At 42.2% G+C, this 15,749-nt stretch overlaps 1 protein-coding gene across 1 annotated transcript in view; it reads right to left on the minus strand.

Moving 5' to 3' along the window:
• The window catches only part of LOC124612627 (failed axon connections), a 165,932-nt gene that overhangs the window by 92,980 nt on the left and 57,203 nt on the right, over window positions 1-15,749 (minus strand). The window lies entirely within an intron of this gene.

Genomic DNA, 15,749 nt, shown 5'->3' on the forward strand with positions numbered 1-15,749 from the left:
CACTGCTTCCTTCGACAAATTCCTCTGAGCCCTTCAGCTGAATAAAACTGAAGCAACGATCTTGTGAACGGCTTCAGCATTTTAATGAAGTTCGGGTACTGCCGCCTTAATTGAAATACCGAATACGAACGCAGTTCCGCCACCAGGGCGCTTTATCTGTGCGGGGTAAGTTCACTCAATTCTTCTCGCGCGCCTTACTCCGACATTCAGAAGCAGAGGCCTCAAGAGCTGCCCCCGCACCCGCACTGTCTTCATAATTAAGCCCGCGCTTATTTTCAGAAGATGCCACTTCTTTAACACCGTTCGCTGGCCCGGACTGCTGAGGGTCATTAAAAATGCATATTTTAATCACGACAGATACTGCAGGCCCCTGTGAAAGCCAGCGCTTTCCCTATGCACTACGATGAACTAAGCGCAAAGGGGAAAGCGAAGGGATTAAAAAAGCTAAACTAAGCAAAGCTGAGCCAGTATTCCCTTTGAAGGAACAACTATTCCGAACGCTGTGCGCATCAAGGTCCACGAACTACCTTTCAAATATCAAAATGAGTTTAGTGAAAACTGTTAGTCTCCCGTCAGCCAACATTTTGAAACTAACTTGCAGTTTTTTCCAGGTCGGTTGACTGGTTTCTCATATCTGCAGTATTTCCAACAATCCACGCATTAGTGGCAACGAAGACCAGTCTTCTTTTAGACACCTTAAACCCTTACAGGTATGATACGAAATGTTACTTCTAGCACACGTCAAATATTCGAAAGTGTCGAAAATACAAATCTTAAGGCTGCGAAGATCAATCGGAAGAGCGATCTCACGTGCTATTCCAAAGACAATCCACATATGTCAGCTTTGTAGTGTGCTGATTCTGAAACCACGTATGCTGGAGCAGTAAGACTTTAACTCACTATGTGAAAGGGATGTCGATCATAATTTATGATGAGTACAGTTCTACATTCCGCCGGCTTTTTACGGGTGTGAAGTTTGGACTTCAAAACCAAAAAAATTGGAGTACCCCATTCACACTTCTCCAAAGGAACCATGACTTAGGTATCTTACGGGATGGGGTGTGATACTGGACGCCTCTCCCGGAAATCCTGGTCATGCAGCTTAGCCCCAGGTCTAGGTTTGGTTTAAAGGTGAGAGTTGGTTTATAGTTGGTAAAGCCAACGAATGCGAACACCAAATAAAGTAGGTTGCGGTAAGAGTCTTAACTATAGGGTAGCGTGACGTTTACGCCCGTCCCCAAAACTGAAGACTAAACGCACTTTTGATAGTTAAAACTGCAAGAAATTCCGAACACATTAGGTAACGGCCGAGGCTCCGACCACTATTTTCATGCGTATTATGTACACATCTTAAATTACGAAAAGTTTAAGGGCGATGCGCAACTTTTAGCGAAAGTTTAACGGTACCTATTGTGCATCCACAAGATGCATTTTTCCCCCGCAGCATTAAAATACACAGGTGAACTTCCGTATCCTCAAGTATTGCACTTTAAATGTTCCCAATGTCAACTTTTAACCATCTCTACTTCGAACACACTTCATTTGCCTATCAACCTTAGACACACAACCAAGTCTTCATCAAGAATTACAGGACAGAAAATTCTGGAGTATGGAAGATCTTTAACAAAGAGTGAACGGAATTTTCATTATTCAGTAACAGTACTTCACATTTCTGCATCGGCTCTTTCAAATCGCCTAACTACTTCAATGACGTTGAAATATTCAGCCTGCACACCTCAGAGACTAGAACATATCACTTCTGTTGCATTGACACTGTTCACCTGGCCAGAAGTACTGGCTAGTCGATAAAATTGTTCCTCTGTAACGTTTAAGTGCGATTTCTATGATTACTGATACTTCGTACTAGTTATCTAAAACTCACGGTGACCAACCAAAGAAAATCTCATTTTGATGTTGTGAAGGGATACAAGTTGAGAATTCGTGAACTACGTTTTTGCCCTGAGACAAATTGCAATTAAAAATAGCATTCACGAAAAAGCGGCAGTCTCAAATCACTGATATCGGCGATACAGTTTAGCACGTTCCTAGTGATCTGAAGTGCGCCGTGGGAGACTGCGTGGAAGATAACCCCCATTCCTCGGACAGCGCGGAGATGTGACAACAGCGTGGCGGAAACAACCCTTGGAACGTGTCACGACCTGTCTACACGCGCGCAATTCACGGCCATTACGCATCCCTTGGTCTGATCTGGAATTTCCGGCTTTTTCTGTGGCCCCCTAAACACGCCAGCCGTGTGAGTGCAATGTTTGGACAGTGTTTGTCGCGCTTGTAAAACGCGTCTTACCGAATATTACTATACCTCGATATTTAGCTGTGCACGATCTCTGCGCTCAAGATTTTTTTAAATTTTTAGATTTATCGATTTGTAATTGTGGATTAACATTGTGCCACACAGTCAGCCGTAACATATCCAAAACTAATTAAAATACTGTATTAGAATTATTAAAGTTAGAACCATAAAATTACAGAATGGAAGCATGCAGCCCAACAAAGAAAACCGGCACGAAGTACCAAACAACACATGAATTTCGAACGCTACGCGTAGTAGTTTTTATAATAGGTGTGTTTACAAAAATCAAATTTAATTTAAAAAGTGAAACTTGTGAATATGCATTGAAAATGGTGGCCTTATCTTTATGACTATGCAAAGGGAACGGAAGCGTTGTCACTGGATGCTTTTACAATAAAGCGAAATGCATCTGGTGACTATAGTACGCTATGGAAGCAAAAAAGTTAAACGTTTTAAGATTCTTATCAAATATGTCAAGCCTTTCAGTTAGCACTCGCTGGTACAAAGCTGCTGAGTTAGATCAGAGATACACATCCCGTGCATTTCTTGTGTGTGTGTGTGTGTGTGTGTGTGTGTGTGTGTGTGTGTGTGTGTGTTTTTAACAACCGTACCTGTGAAATGAATTATTACTTTCCACATATCTTACAGTACAACCAAATGCCACAGTTGATGTCACGAATTTATGAGCAGCTAAATGAAAATGATAGAATTTATTATATCAGAAGTAATCGCTTTACTACATTTTTCCCATTGTGGGGACATGACGGTAAATGTGTCACGCGGAGTCTTTGCAGAAACTGATTCGCCCCGTAACGTCCAACCGTCCAAGTATGTTGAGTGACGGCATCGTTCTGCCACAGTATGACGCCGGGCCGAGGTTGTGGAGAGTACGCAGCCCAAGTTTCGTTGGGGACCTGCTGTACATCATCCACACTGCCGCGATCTCTCTATGCGATTTCCATATGGTATTTCTGGAGCCCCGAAAGAAGACATTTGTGGCCGCAGATTTGCTTCGGACGAAGTGGTGCACGCCCGGGTACAGTAATAGTTCTGTAAGCAACCGCGAACATTCTTCCACGAAGGAATTGGCCGTCACGTCTCCGTGGGATAAATGTTAATTTTGGCGATTACTTTTGAAATAGTTTACCTTTTTTCTATCTGTCGCTTTTGACAGCCTATTACAATAAAAACGCTTAGTGAAAGTATGCACGACAAAAAATACTTGTATTGACCGCCTGCAGACAGCACACCTGTCGGCTGATCGAGATACTGGCTTCAATATAATGAAGTCATGCCTTGACTATCATCTATGGTCGAAGGTTCAGTTTATATTAAAAGCCGCCATGCTTTAATTTCGTCAGCTTCTGCGGCTAACACTTTCACAGCCAATCCGTTGTGCATACAACTGGTGTGGCTGTTTCTAACTAGGCAAATACCTGATTTCCTTTAGGCCAGACGGCCATCAAGTTCATAAACGCGACTCCACGATAAAGATACTTCATACACTGTCACACAGCCAGCGACGCAACTATAGACAAGAGCTGTTTGTAAAACTAATTTACTGCGTTAATTCTGATAGAAAGTAACAGCAATCAGCCGCTTAATACAGTTATTTAACAGAAACAGGTAGTGAAGTTACCTGTTTTGAACAAACAGTTTCCTTCTCAGATGGCTGTTTAAGTTTATAATTACATTTAGCTTTGACTGCACATGCTATGTTGGCAGTTTTCGTTGTGGCGAAAGTTCCTTGGAGTGGTGTTCCCCTACAGCAAATAAAACCGCACAAGTTCGAGTAAGACTCACTGAGGGTTCTGTACGCACTTATGTATATAATTTCGTGCCCCTCAGTGGCTTGGTGCAAGTCTTTCTACTAGACGACATTTCGTTGACTTGCGTATGTGTCTGTATCCCAGTTATTCAATGGGGGAAAAGGATTTTACAGTTCAACTTTGAACCCGAACCAGATATTTCTGGCGACTTCATGTAGTTGAGGTCTGACGGCTGCGTTAAAACGAAGACTGAAAAATCTTGCTGCGACCGAGATGCGACACCACGACCTCTCTTACAAGGCACGAGCTTTACCGCTGGACGACTAGTCTCGACATTTATACAGGTAGTTCATTCATAGGTTTTGAGTTTACGAATATCGGTGTGACATGTAAGGCCGTTATCTCTTGACTGTATTGACTTAAAAGCTGAAATGCTTTACACCGCCAAGGGACTATACACCTCAACCGGTTCCTGAGAAAAACGGTTCTTAACAGGCATGGAAGATCAGTTTGCATTCCGGAGAAATGTATTGGCACGCGGGGCAATACTGATCCCACGACTTATCTTGGAAGATTGGTTGAGGAAAGGCAAACCTACGTTTATATAAAGTTTGTAGAATTTGAGAAAACTTGACTGGAATACTGACATTCTGGACGTAGCGGGGGTAAAATACAGGATCCAAAACCCTATTTACAATTTGTATGGAAACAAGATGGCAGTTTTAAGCGTCGAGGGGCATGAAAGGGAAACAGTGGTTGAGCAGGAATTTAGACAGTTGTAGCGTATCGGTGATATTCAACCTGTGCACTGAGCAAGGAGTAAGGAGTAAAGCAAAACGGAAAAAAATTTGTAGGATTTAAAAGGCCAGGGCGAAGAAATAAAAACTATGTTTGCTGATGACATTTTGTCAGACTGCAAAGGACTTGGAAATAGTTGAGTGGAATAGGCAGTGTCTTGAAAAGAGGATATAAGATGGACATCAAGAAACACGTAACAAGGATAATGGCATGTAGTCGAATTAAATCAGGTGATGCTGAGGGAATTAGATTAAGAAATGAGAAAGTAGACGAGTTTTGCAATTTGGGCAACAATGATGGTCGAAGTAGAGAAGATATAAAATGTTGACTGGCAGTGACCACAAATTCGTTTCTGAAGAGAGATTTGTTATGTAATACAGATTTAAGTGTCAGTCTCTTCTGACACTACTGGTATGGAGTGTAGTCATGTACCAGAGAGACAAGAAGGGAGCAGAAGCTATTGAAACGTGATGCTACAGAAGACTGCTGAAGATTACATCGGCAGATCACGTATTTAATGAGGAGATACTAAACAGAATCGGGGAGAAAAATGTGTCACAGCCTGATTAGAAGGGGAACCGATTGGTAGGACACATTCTGAGACTTCAAGGGATCGCCAGTTTTGTGTGTGTGTGTGTGTGTGTGTGTGTGTGTGTGTGTGTGTGTGTGTGTGGGTGTGTGTGTGTGTGGGGGGGGGGAATCTTAGATCAAGATATGAATACATTAAGCAGATTCGGAACGACGCAGGCTGCAGTAGTTATTGGGTGACGATGCTTTCACAGGATGAGTAGCATGAAGAGCTGCATCAAACCAGTCTTCGGACTGAACAACAAGAATCTTGTGTTTACAGCCACCGTCTACATGCGATTTTCGGCCAAATGACAATACCTTTGAGTTACTTCAATCTGATTTTCAGTGCATTTTGCTGGCCACTGGCAAGTGGAGATGTTCTTTCCAACCCATGTCCCGGTTCTGCTGTCATGGTCAAATCTCGGCAGAGAGAATCCGCGGGACGAACTGATGCGGCCGAGAGATAGTGCTTGTGTGTACGGTAGAGGTGGCAAAAAATAACGTAACTGATAGAAATAACCGGTTACTGAGAAGTAACGGTTACTGCGATAACCGTTCCTCTGATTCTGGCAGTTATTTCAATAACTGTTTAGTGTCAACAGTGCCTCGCGCCATCTGTTGACCGAAGATCGTACTGCGCATTTGGAGGCGTTCTATAGACCATGGGAATAACTGTGAGACTGCGCGCCATCTGTTGATAAGAACTGTGTACTATTTCGTGGGCCTTCGTTACTTTTAGCATAAACAATTAAATAAAGTTAATGTCCGAGCCGTGGCTGATAGGAGCTGCAGTACAGGCATTAACAAGTACGGTCGTTCCCTTAAGCCACCGCCTTACGTGTTAATTTAGCTTGGACGGGTAGTACAAGGAAAGTTACTAAGGAATTCGAGCGACTATGGAAATAACTGTCAGAGCCGGTATTCTCCTGTGGCAGTTATCGTTATTGGCTCGTAGTTCTAGTTCTCTGGTAGTTATCGGGCTACCACCACAGATAACCTGGAAGCTGGTAACGGAATAACTGTGTGTCTAGACGTTCCTGACTCGGTGACTCCAGTTAAAGGTCGTAGTTCCAGGTGATATTTCCAGAGAGGATAGTAACTGGAGCGAACAAATATTTTCGTACTGCTACGGAAATAGCCGCTGGCCATCACGAATGACAAATAACATGTCAGAAAGTATAACATAATACAGTGGAATATAATAATTATTATCCTCATCATTTGTCAGGAGATTGTCAAAATACGTGAATATATCACAGTAACTGCTAATATTTACAGAATTGGTACACTGACAAAATAAAACACAGTTACGTACTTTTAATAAATTTATCGTACACAGAATACCCGACCTTGACTGTTGCAACCAAGTGCTGTCAAAACTGAAATATAGCAGAATTTTTACCTAAGCTGGTCTATCAGTCTCTGTTACGATATTCATCTACAGAGTAGAAGGAGGGGTCACTGGAAGCGTCTGATTCCACCCGTCTGCTTCGACGTAAAGGTGTTGTGGTGTGTGAATGTCATTACGGCACGGTGTTTATGAGTTGGTTTTTGTGTGTGTGTGTGTGTGGGGGGGGGGGGGGGGCTGTCGATCTACGTTGCAGTGCCGGAATTTGCTGGTGGTAATGAATTTTTTTTTTTTTTTCTAGCTGTGTTGTTTTGTGTATTTATGAAGTATTGAATGTGATTTAATTTATGTAGGGATGATTGATTTGTGGACTTTTGGGATTGTGGTTTTATTTTTCGCAGTTGTAGGTGTTGGTTTTTTGGCATCAGTAGCTGTGGTGGACCTATATAGGTCACCGGATAATGACCGATTCCCATTTTCATAATTGTGTGTGTTGATGTTTTAGTATCGTCATCTGAGGTTGACCTATGTAGGTCAAAGGAAATGTCTGATTCCAATTTTCGTACTTTTAGTTGTGGGTATTGGTGTTTTGGTATGGTCACCTATAGTTGACCTATATTGTTCAAGGGAAGTGTCCGATTCCTGCAGATTTTTGTTGGTGTAGCAGAATGCTGTATTTTTTTTTTCTTTTTGTTCTTCATTTTGTGTTTTGGGATCATGGTGTGTTTTTTTTACTAGCTTGTCCTCACCCTAAAACCCCCAACTTCCCGCAGTTGTCCCATTGGTTTGATTGTATTTTTGGTGGGAAATGTTATTGTATTATTTATATGTATCTTCGTGTTTGTTGCCATGTGTATGTAGTGACGTCATAGACACACTTAAAATAGACATTTCCGGCATATTGATGATGGGTGGAATCAGACACTTATGTATCAAATAGTCATTCAAACACACTGTAAACCGTGCCTTATCTGAAACCAAGTTTTTAATGGTTGCTGACTTGCTGGCAGCTTATTGAAAATGCATGTTCCTGAATATTGGACCCCTTTTGGACCAAGGTAAGTAATTTTAGGTCTTTATGTAGATTGCTGTTCCCATTTCTAGTACTGATATTATGTATTAAGCTATTGGTTGGAAATACTTGTAACAAATTTCATTAAGGAATAAATATACTAGGAAGCAGTGGTTAGAATACAAAGTTCCTTGAACAGGTTCCTACATGATGTTCTTGAATTGATACCACAAACGATTTTTATTACACGCTTTTACATGCGAAAAACTTTTGCTACGTTTGATGAGTTACCACAGAATATGTTCCCTTATGAAATAATAGAATGAAAAAATGTGGTATGCCCTTTCCAACTGAATTTATTATCGAGTTGTAATCCCAGAAATGTAACACTGTCAACCTTTTCGATCTGCATGTCTTCATATGTTATAAACATGCTGTCGCTGGAGAAATCGAGCAGTTTGCAAATCTGACATAAAACTTGGATTAGCGTACTCACACTTTCCCCAATAGGACTAGCTTTTACAGCACAGGAGTAAACGAATCTGTCACATTACGTATATTTTTTGTTGTATTACAAGGCTGTACACTTTATTCTATTATGTGAGCAGCACAAGAAATTAAGCTTCGAATTTAACCTACAGTACTCAGTTTACATATTACTTCATACTTAAAAACGCACGTTGTTAACATTTTACTTAAACAGTGCTTTGGCGAAGTTCCGCGTACTTTCTGTCGCAGCTGCGAAGATAATATTTCTAATAGCGACCGATAACCTACAAACATATAATCTGAAACACTAATAATCGTTCTAACATCAACTAAAATGTACCCGGAGTTAATAAGCTGAGGTTATGACACGATTCATACGACATTCCTGCTATTTCACACTACTCGCAGTTATACTGATAACTAAACTGATGGATTCCAACTATGTCGTTATTTAACTGTCGGAGTTATCGGTATTCGCTAGTGAAAAATAACTTGGCAGTTATTAATAACCGTTAACGATAACGGTTATCAAAGAATAACTGGAACTGTGATAACGGTTACTCCAGAATAACCGTTTGGCCCACCTCTAGTGTACGGGCGGACGCGTGATCGGGGCCCGATGTGTGTGCCGTGCGGCAGCGAGATGTGGCAACGGGGGCCGCGCGCCCTCCCACCACAAAGGCAGCTGCCGGCGCATCTGGCGCTGCCCTGCCCGACCCAGCCGGGCACACCAACCCTCTCCTCTACGTCCGCGTCGCATTTACACTGCCAACACCATACACACGTGTGCACTCAAATTCTTAGAGATTTTTGAGTAGCGATTTCAATCCGACGGTCTGAAAACTGGCTACTGTGCGTACAACAATGAGCAACTGAAGGTTCTCTTACCAGAAGGCTCCTTTCGTTTCCTAAGTGTGTTGTAACTAAACTACAATCGCAACCTTTCTTTTTCGATCACAAAAATTGGTAACATTCGTCCCATAACATTTAATTGCTAAGTAATGCACGTCCATGTAATAGTTCAGAATGTGTGTACTCTAACCCCATCAACGAAATTTCACTTCCACGCGTCTGTTTACAGATCCGGAGTTAAGAGACTTCGTTTGCACTTCGGTAAGCCTAAAATATCTACAGAAAGAGCGTGGGAACAGACTCTTGATTTAGAAGCCTAATCAAATCAATATATTGGAAAAAAGTTTTTGTAGAGCGTTGTTACAATCCTTATGTCTCTTATCTAATGAGCAAGGCAAGTGCATGTCGCACGCGTAGCATGTTCTGCCTCAATGCTGCCCAGGTCTCACATGGGGATCATCGTATTTTCACTTTGGAAAACAGGCTGTTGGAGACTTGGTCCCAGTTCACGAACTGGTAACCTCAGAACGTGCGAAAATTTTCGAACCGTCTCTAAGCTCAGTTCTGGCAGATTGTTACTTTGTTCCCATTCCCTGCTTAAATCTTCAGCCTTACGTGTTTTGCTGTGTTCGATTATGGCCTTTGTTTCTTGTTGACACTGACATGTGTTGGGATTTCCAACACCGCACCTCGTGAATTACGTACCTGTTTTCCTCATAGTACGAACTATGTTCACAAGAACGAGTCAGTTTAACGGTCCAAGATTTGATGAAATCTAGTCGTCGTTGGATGGCGGAAGATTTCAGTGATAAATCCACGAAAAGGAGAAAGACTTACTACAGCCAGTGACCACATTTCAGCTCGTGAACAGGACCATTCAGGGGAAGAACTTCAGGGCAGCTGTAATGGGGACCTTTGTTTCTCCAGTGCAACAGAAGTGCTGGTTAAAAATCACGTGTTCTCGGTGGTGGTAAACAAAAATGAAGGCCGCAGCGATGAACATTAATTTTCCAGACTTTTTGTACTTACCGAGGGCAATTGTGTGCAAGTGTAAACGCTGGAAGTTTTATGCGAAAATTTACGTTATAGAGATACATTTTTTCAGAACACAAAATTCAGCGCACTGTGTGCACTACACAAAAACCACACCAAAGCATGTGATTTTCTTTGATGAAAAGTAAATTATAGCACGTTTTATTCGTGCAAAAATGAGTATTTCATATAAATTAAATTTCAACTGAATTGCACCTTGAAACAGTTTAAACATAAAGGGTCTCAAAAACCCCCACCTCAGTCACATCTTCCGTTAAAGGTTACGAATCCATCCACTGACTTTGTAGTTTTCTATTACTCGCCAAATTTTTCGGTTCCACACTAAATTTCTTTGTTATCTAACCACTGTGGCTGTAAAGTAGTTTTAATGGTGGTAAATAAAACGTCCCACCCTGCCAAATCTGCAGTTGGTGTGTCGCTGCTAAGTCAGTAGTGGGAACTAACTACTTTTAAATGCAAGAAACCATGAACTGAAATTCAATGTAAATTTTTATCAAAACTGTCATTTTGGGACATACTCAACTACTTTTCAGAGCTAGTACCGATGAATGGAAAGTAAGTGCACAGAAGTCTGTTCCAACTACAAATCAAGTTTCGGGTGCGTTGCCTGGATGGTTCTGCGGCCATTTTATTATTTCATGTTTAGCAATGATGTGAAGGGAGGTCCACTTCCGCTACGTCGTCGAAATTACGTATTAACTTACCTGACATCTCCGTTAACCACCTAAGCGAACCTTCACAGGTAGAAATTCCGACCCGCGACATGTACAACAGTCATCTGGTATATAGACTGCATAGCATATGTTTACCTCACTGGCAGAGACACTTCGACATTTTCGCCTACACCCAACCGCATTCAGAACCGTGAGTCATAAGAACGCAGCGTGCTTCCCATAGTGATGTATGGTTTTATATAGTGGTCACTGTTTCAAACTCATCTTTTCATTTCATCCTGACTAGGTGCACCTCAATCATCGTAAAATTCTACTTACCCTTTTCTCGCGGCTACTAGCTACGAAGTCAAAAGCCGTATCCGATTTCCAGTAGTTCCACGTAATCTCATCACACGAAGTATTAGACATCCTCTTGAAAATGCAGGCTGGCCGCTTTTGAGCGCTTCAGTTATAGAACGGATACCAGAGTAAGTGACCCACCACCGCACAAGTCAGTAATGGTAGTGGCGTCTATGCCGTTTGGAATAATCGCAAATGTGGAGGTACGACAATTGCAGAACGGCACCGTGATGATGCTTGTAGGTGCATATGAACACGGCTTGAATGAGAGTGCCTGATTTGTATGTGTACAAAACGCGTACTGCCCATCGAATCTACGGGGAATTGTGTGCCACTTAGTACATTGTTCATGTGTAAACATCCAGTCTAGTATCACTGCCGTAAACAAACCACAACAACAGGACCGTGACACGGTTAGGCAGTCGCTGGCGGCTGCGGCTAAGCCAGTGTGTGTAAATATAGCGGTGTTAACGTTTACGTTCGGCACGTGACCTCGTGGCCGCCTGCGTGCCATTGCGTCTCCCCCCCCCCCCCCCCCCTCTCTCTCTCTCTCTCTCTCTCTCTCTCTCTCTCTCTCTCTCTCTCTCTCTCTCTCTCTCTCTCTCTCTCTCTCCCCCAACCCCTCCACCAAAAATTAGTTACCTCATGATATACTATCACCTCTGGTCTTGATTCAACGAGAGCAAACAGCCAGTTTTTACCAATGCACAACAGCCTCGTCACCAACAGATTACATCGTAAATAGCATACACATCAAGTTTTATTGATGATTTAAGCGTGGCTAAGAAGCTGAAGGTTTGTTCTACTGGTAAAAACGTTTCTATAATTCCTGTATAATTCGCAGGTTATACAACCTATTTAAGAGTCACCCTTCAAAGCCAGCTCATGGGCAACAATTTTGAGACTGCTACTGCTTCCTGTAATTGTATGTAGCTTAGTTCTACGTTTAGTTTTGTATGAGAGTACTGGCAGTTGTATCTTGCATACTTGTTATTTGGAAGATATCTTCTCTTTCAAACCTTTTTAATTTCGCGCGATCGAGATTTGTGCGAGCTTTTTCAATTCTGTTTGAGCTGAAACTTGCCTCATACGCGTAGTACATATACAGTTCATATATTTTGTCCACCTACAAGGCACGGCTTTTGACTTGACACTTCCCCAAAGCATGTTTGTATTGAAACTTTTAGGGGTGGGCAAAAAACCACCTGTCTTGCCGACCACAGTGATTGATAAGCCGCTGTTTTTACAGTAGCTTTACAGTATCTGGCAAAATTTCTGTCACAACAAATTCACAAGCAGCAATTAAAAGTAACTTAACATTCAACGCTATATGCCATCTCATGGTCAAGGTCCATTCTTCATTCTACGAATTTTGTGCCTGTGATCGAAGGAATGATCGAAGAAGCTAATTCGCTATGATAAAAATTTTACATTGATGTTTTACCTGGCAGCAGCACTGGCATGTTTGGCTAAAGAGTGATACTGGACGCTCCCCGCCCCCGCTCCCTCATCCACTGAAATATTTGTTGTGTAGCGTAGTCCTAGACCTAGACGAGGTTGAAAGCTGATAATTCCATTAAAGAGTTGGTGAGCGAACTAATCTGAACGTCAAAAGATGTGATAAAACACTGACATACCGGGTAGCCCAGTGTTTACGCTCGCCCCATATTTAAACAAAGATGACGCACTTATGCTCATAAAAACTGCGAAGTAAATTCAGAAAACCAATTAGGTGATGGCCAATACTTAGACGCTTATTTTCGTGCGTGTTAACACATCTTATAGAAACTACGAAAAGTTGAAGGGAGATCCGCTACGTAACTGGTAGTGTATTCACGAGATGGATTTTTCAATACTACAACACACAGGTGAACTTTTGTATGTTCAAGTGTTGCAGTTAAACTATTCCCGAAGTGAACTTTTACTGGCAGATATGTACTTCCCACTCTTTTCACTTGCAAATTTTCAACCATAAAACATAACCAAGTCTGTAAAAAACTATGGCGGAAATTTGGAGCCATCAGTTTTAACAAGACGAATTTATAATTCTGTCTCGATGTATTTCATATTTATCATCCATTTCAAATCGCTGAACGACTTGTCCCTTTCAAATGTGAATTTCACGCTTTACAGGCTGGGACATATCAGGGCGTTAACACATTCACTTGACAAATGCGAGTTAGCAGATATACTTTCTAGTGTCCGTTTGTTGCTACTTGCAACTAACAACAGCGTAACATCTAAGGTGATGAATGACTGAAATCGCATTTCAACATTCCGGGGAAACTAATAGTGCGATTTTGAACTGTTACAAACCGCAACTAAAAATCGGAGTTACGCAAAGGTAGCAATCATACTGACTCAGGAAAGTCACTGCTTAGCCCACCCCAGAAGCTTTTGAATGGAGCTCGTTTCCTGCCACAGGAATGCAGGTAGCGAGGAGGAGGCGTTATCGGCTGGAACTGGTCCGGAATCCAGCCTATGCGCCCCCCCCCCCCCCCCCCCCCCAGGCTCACGGCCCCTCCTGAGGTAATCTCGGGCAACGCGTCGTATCTGTTGGCTCTTCTACCCGCCACGCCCCTCCTAATCCATCGGCAAACACCACCACTTCCACCAATGTTTGCCCTCGTTACAGGTAATCCCTGTATAGCATACTGGAATGCAACGCTTCCATCCCATCTATGGTTGAGACTGATTCTTCTCACATTTCACACATCTGAAACTATAGCAGACATGCGCCACAGGGTTTTCTCCTGAAACAAAACCGCTGCCATCAGCTCAAAACTGATTCAACACCGCTCTGACTTTCTAGGATTGTTCCTACTGAGAGTTGACCCAGCTTTCATTCTATGAACTGATGTCCTTTGAAAGTGGTTTCTGAAACGTGTATCTACGTCTACATCCGTACTCCGCAAGCTACCGTACCACTGCTAGTTATTCTCTTTTTTGTTCCACTGGAAAATTAAGCGAAGGAAAAATTGTTTATGACTCGATAAGAATCCTAATTTATCCCGTCTGCGCGGTCCTCCTGGGTTATGCATGTTTGTGGCAGTTTATTTATTCTGCAGTCAGTCGCAAACGCCAGTTCTATAGATTTCCTTAGTAGTCCAAAATTGAGACACTGCTGGTTTGAAATTTCATTGTGGGCAAGTGCTCTACTGTCTAGGAAGATTCGAATCAGCTTCCACTCCGCTGCAGCGTGAAAATTCATTCTGAAAACAATACTCCAGGCTGTGGGTGAACCGCCACTCCGCAGTATCCTTTGTTCCACGAGTCCTAGTCTTGAGAAACGTATGCAAAAGAATTTGTAAAGTTTAAAAAAGTAGAAATAAGGCTGTGAGGGTGTATCGTGAATCGTGCTTTATAGCTCAGTCTAGCGCACTAGCCCGCAGAAGAAGGTAAGAGGTTCGAATACCGGCCTCTGGTAGAGTTTCAACTTTCCATCAGTTTCTTTCTCAATAGTGTTTCGCCAACAGAATGTCTTCTCTGCTAGGAATCTTATTTTTCCAAGCGTTTCCGCTACGTTGTCCTGATCGAATCTACCAGTAACATATCTACCAGTACACCTCAATCCGTTCGACGTCGCCCTTTAGCCTGAGCTTTGAGCGATCCCAAACACTCTACAAATACTCAAAAATGGGTCGTATTAGTGTCCTGTACGCGGCGTTTTGCTATAGATGAGCAACGCTTTCCTAGAATTCTTTCAATAAACCGAAGTCGATCATTCACCTTCCCTACAACCGACGTTATGTGCGCAGTCCACTTTATGTCTCTTTGTAACGTTACGCCTAAATATTTAATCGAGGTGATAAACACAAAAGATCATTTGGCAGTGTTGAGAGAAGTGATTGATAAATGTAACAGGATCGAGAGGAGACTGAACCCTAAACCTTTAGTTTTGTGTCGTTTACACGCCGAGCCACCGAGCCCCAGGGGAGTTAGAAATAGTGCGAAAAATTGTCGGCAGATTTAAGGAAAACACAAATTTGCGTTTGATTTAAAGGCATTAGAGAATGTTACTATTTAGCTTTGTCAATTTTCACAGTTTAGCGCTATGCGACGTTCCTTAGTTGTTAAATGGCGTGAACGTCTACCAACATTAAGAAAAACTGAATGTTGAGTTTTCTTGCACCGAGACTGCACGAGTATCCCTAAACTTAATTCCATACTAGGGGAACTAATGATAGTCTTTCAGTGTAGCGTTTACTGCCACTGCTTGTACTTTTGTCAGTACTTATCCACTTTTTCTTTTAGCTTTTGCTGTCCATTTTCGTGCGCGTGCCCCCCTATAGATCGTTAGTATTTACCTAATTTCGTCCAACTGTTCCGCGTGTTTGTACACTTGCGTTGCGTCTTAAATGTTTTTCCTGTTGTATTTTCTAACGTCTTCCACTCAGTGTTTCCCTTTTCCTGATTTTTCTTTTTCTGATGCATGTGCATTCTGGCCGAATTACTGTTCCGTAATGGAGTTTTGCCTTTAAAAACTTTTCTACGAACTCTTGTTAAATCTTTTATTGGGAAATCTGACACAGAA

The sequence above is a fragment of the Schistocerca americana genome, chromosome 1, assembly GCF_021461395.2.
Source record: "Schistocerca americana isolate TAMUIC-IGC-003095 chromosome 1, iqSchAmer2.1, whole genome shotgun sequence".
Lineage (NCBI taxonomy): Eukaryota > Metazoa > Arthropoda > Insecta > Orthoptera > Acrididae > Schistocerca > Schistocerca americana.